We start from the raw sequence: 4,853 nt of genomic DNA, 5'->3' as shown, positions 1-4,853 counted from the left end.
GGGGGGGGGGGCGGGGGGGGTTGAGGGGAGGTAGTTTGGGGGTCCACGACGACCAGGCCTCTGAGTCCCTGCTGCGCTCACGTGCCCCATTGCCACCTTTTTTCCACCTGTGTTCACAGACGGCCCCGGGCCCTGGCCCTGAGGTGTGACAACCAGGAGGGCTCGGGGTAGTGGGCGCTCACACGCAAAAGCCCAGTCACCCTCCTCCGCCAGGCGGAGATTTTCTGTTCGAAGGAGGTGTCTACCGTCACTTAATGGGTATGGATGGAGTGAAATCGTGACTCTGCGAGGGCGACACCCGCCCATGACTATGTCCGTATTGTGAGATGGAGCCCCTGCGCGCTGGCTGGGGCCCCCACTGAGCGCGGGGGGGTCCCGGGTCCGGGTCTCGGGGAAGTCGCCAGCCACGCCCCTGGAGGAATTTACCGGTAGGTTCCTGCCCGGCATCCTTGCGAGGTTTATGACACGTCGCCTCCTTGTGGCCTCTTTCGAAATTGCAACGCCTGCAGTGGGTGTTGTAGCTAGGATTACGCTGGTTTAGTCTGAACATGCAGAATTGTGTGGGACTTCCGAATCTGGGCGAATTCGAGTCCTTTTAAGGATCCGAACTTTCTCTGTGCTTCTTGTATATTTTGAGTGAGCTTTGGAATGAAGTGACATCTTCTCCTGGTGGGAGTTGGCACACAGGGCTGTTTGTTCAATGAACTAATTTTTATTTTGTGCGTGTCACGTAAGTTTTGAATATTTAAGACATTTTGGGGGGCCCCTGGGTGGCTCCATCAGTTAATCCACACACTTCGGCTCAAGTCATGATCTCCTGGTTCGGGAGTTAGAGCCCGGTGTGGGGCTCTGCGCTGTCAGCTCAGAGCCTGGAGCCTGCTTTGGATTCTGTGTCTCCCTCGCTCTCTGCCTCTCCCCTGTTCACACACTCTCTGTCTCTCTCTCAAAACTAAATAAACATTAAAAAAATATTTTTTAAAGAAAGAAACGTTTTTGTACCAACCCGTATGGTACAAATTTCAAAATGTACAGTGAAAAAGTGAGAGAGTTGTTGGCATCAGTGGTAAACTAGGTTGGATGATAATGATTCGTTAGTGTTATTTTCCTGATTTTCATTTCTTTTTTTTTTTAATCTTTCTAAATGTTTATTTAGTTTTGAGAGAGACAGAAAGACAAAGCATGAGCAGGGGAGGGGCAGAGAGAGAGAGAGAGAGGGAGACACAGAATCTGGAATAGACTCCAGGCTCTGACCTGTCAGCCCAGAACCTGACACCTCGAACTCGGGAGCAGTGAGATCACGACCTAGCCTGACGCTGGACGCTCCACCAAGTGAGCCACCCAGGCACCCCATCTGGTTTTCACTTCCGGCTTACCTTGTGATTAGTGGAGAATGTTCGTGTTTATGCAAAATATCTTTACACATTAAAGTACTCGGAGAGAAAAGACAGCATGCTGGCAACATATTCTCAGTAAAAATGTGAGGCTTGTGCTGTACTTAAAAGTTTTTGCCATTTCAGGGGCACCTGGGGGGCTCAGTCGGTTAAGCGTATGACTTCCGCTCAGGTCATGAGCTCATGGTTCATGAGTTCAAGCCCTGTGTCCGGCTCTGTGCTGACAGCTCAGAACCTGGAGCCTCTTTGGGATTCTGTGCCTCCCTCTCTCTCTGCCCCTCCCCTGCTTGTCTCTTTCAAAAATAAATTTTAAGAAATTAAAAAAAAAAAGCTTTGCAAAAAAAAATAAATAAATAAATAAATAAATAAATAAAGCTTTGCTATTTCAGATACACACACACGTATTTAAAATATAGACGATTTGACTTAATTTTTGTGCATGATGTGAAGGAGGAGCCCAGCTTTATTCTTTTGCACGTGGATATGTCGTTGAAAAGACTATTCTTTCCGCATTGTATTGTTTTGACACACTCGTCAATATTTAATTGATCATAGATGTACGGTTTTTTTCTGGACCTTCAATTCTATCTCATTTGCATATCTCTTTATCCCAATAATACAGTCTTGATTATTGTGGTTTTGAAATTAGAAACTTTAAGTCCTTTAACTTTGTTCTTTTTCAAACTTGTTTTAATATTGAGTCCCTTGCTTTTCTATATAAACTTCATTTCTTTAAATGTTTATTTATTTGTAAGAGTGCGCATGCGAGAAAGGGGCAGAGAGGCGGAGAGAGAGGATATGAAGGAGGTTCCACTACTGACAGCAGCCCGATGTGGGGCTCGAACTCATTATCTGCAAGATCATGACCTGAGCTGACATCAGATGTTCAACCCATTGAGCCACTCAGGTGCCCCTTTTGATATAAACTTCAGGATTACCTTGTTAGTTTCTGGGGGGGAAATCAGCTAAGATTTTGAAAGGTATTGTACTGAAACTGTAGATCAATTTGGGGAGTATTGTCACCTTAATAATATTAAGGCTTTGGATCCATGAACATAGGATATCTTTCCATTTACTGGAGACTGAGGTCTTCTTTAATTTCTTTCAACAATAGTTTGTAAGTTTCAGTGTAAAACAGTGCCTGAATACATTTTATTGTTTCTCTGATTCTCTAATTCATTTACATCGACTTTTATTCTTTTACATTCTGTTTATTATTTCTTCCCCTTATTCTGTTGTTAAAAACTTATCCGGGCACCTGGGTGGCTCAGTCAGTTAAGCATCTGACTTCGGCTCAGGTCATGATCTCACGTTTGTGGGTTCGAGGTCCACATTGGGCTCTGTGCTGACAGCTCAGAGCCTAGAGCCTGCTTTGGATTCTGTGTCTCCATGTCTCTCTGCCCCTTCCCTGCTCATGCTATCTGTCTCCTTCAAAAATAAATAAACATTTAAAAAATTTTTAAATAAAAACATATAATTTACCGCATCATTCTTTCTTATTTAATAACAGAATAATTTAATTCTATTAACGTATCTCTGATAAACATATTCTGCAAGTGTTTTAATTATATGCACTGTTTTAATGTTTCTCATTTATTTTGAGAGAGAAAGAGATAGAGTGAGACGGAGCACGCAAACAAGGGAGGGGGAGGGAGGGAGGGAGACACAGAACTCCAAGCAGGTTACAGGCTCTGAACTGTTAGCAAAGAGCCCAACGCAGGGTTTGAACTCACGAGTTGGACGCTTAACCGACTGAGCCATGCAGGTGCCCCAATGCAATCATTTTTAGATATTTGTTCTGATTCTAAAATCACAAACTAGGGGCACCTGGATGACTCAGTTGGTTGAGCATCCGACTTCTGCTCAGGTCATGATCTCACTGTCCATGCGTTCAAGCCCCGCGTCGGGCTCTGTGCCGACAGCTCCGAGCCTGGAGCCTGCTTCAGATTCTGTGACTCCCTCTCTCTCTGACCCGCCCCTGTGTCTCTCTCTGTCTCTCAAAACTAAATAAAAACATTTTTTTTAATTTTTTTTAAATTTTTGATACAGAGGGAGTCAGAGCATGAGAGGGAAGGGGCAGAGAGAGAAGGAGACACAGAATTGGAAACAGGCTCCAGGCCCTGAGCTAGCCGTCAGCACAGAGCCTGACGCGGGGCTCGAACCCACGAACGTGAGATCTGACCTGAGCCGAAGTCGGAGGCTTAACCGACTGAGCCGCCCAGGCGCCCCAATAAAAACACTTTAAAAAATTAAAACAAAAGAAGAAAGAAAAGAATCACAGACTTACAAAGAAGCGCTTCCACACGTGCTCTCACAGTGGCCAGAGCTAGGAAAGGCTGTGGCTTCAGGCTGCTGCGTCTCACTGCTGTGTCCCTCCTGGATGTGCCCTCCGTCACAAAGAACAGCCTCACCCAAGGTCATGCCCCTGCCAGGGGCTTGTCCATGCCAGTGACCTGATGCTCCTGGAGAGAAGACAGGCCGGTGCTTCGCCTGGGGACAACCAGTTGAGGGGCCACCCTAGCTCCAAATCTCCTCATCGCCTTGCCTCAGGCTTATCTCAACCCACTTGGCCCACAGCTTTTCCCTCGGCCCAGTCCTGACCCCCTCACTTCCTTTTGGGGGCCTTGCCCAAGGGTCCACAACAGCCCTTTCGCGGGCAGCTCTTTGTCTCTGAGTCTGTTTCTTTCTTTTTTTTTTTTTTTTTAAAGATAATGTCTTCTCCTGCAATGTCTCTTTTCTTTTTTTAATAATGTTTTATTTATTTTTGATACAGAGAGAGACAGAGCATGAGAGGGGGAGGGGCAGAGAGAGAAGGAGACACAGAACCGGAAGCAGGCTCCAGGCTCTGAGCTAGCTGTCAGCACAGAGCCTGATGTGGGGCTTGAACCCACGAACGTGAGATCTGACCTGAGCCGAAGTTGGAGGCTTAACCGACTGAACCACCCAGACGCCCCTCTGAGTCTGTTTCTAAGGAACTCAACCTAAGACACAGGACGATCCAAATACATGTGTCATAAAGGTAAACCCAAGGTTAGGGCACCCTGGTGGCTCAGTCAGTTAAGTGGCCGACTTCGGCTCAGGTCATGATCTTGAGGTTTGTGAGTTTGAGCCCCGTGTCGGGCTCTGCGCTGACAGCTCAGAGCCTGGAGCCTGCCTCGGATTCTGTGTCTCCGTCTCCCTCTGCCCTCTCCCTGCTCACGCTCTGTCTTTCAAGAATAAACAAACATTAAAAAAATTTTTTTTAAGGTACCCTCTATGGACCCTCAGGTGTCCTAAGCTGGAATCCGCACTTCCAAAATAGCCAGCATGTGATGAAAAGTCAAATAGGCAATTAGTACAAGAGCTTCAACTATTTACCTTTGAGGAACATGAGAGACTTTATTAATTAACGTGATGAATGTTAGAAGTGGGTTTTCATTTGTGTATTGAGTGGCTTATTAATGATTAACTTAGTGGGGGTGT

Source organism: Suricata suricatta, chromosome 16 (assembly GCF_006229205.1).
Source record: "Suricata suricatta isolate VVHF042 chromosome 16, meerkat_22Aug2017_6uvM2_HiC, whole genome shotgun sequence".
Lineage (NCBI taxonomy): Eukaryota > Metazoa > Chordata > Mammalia > Carnivora > Herpestidae > Suricata > Suricata suricatta.
Note: the sequence above shows the minus strand (reverse complement) of the source record.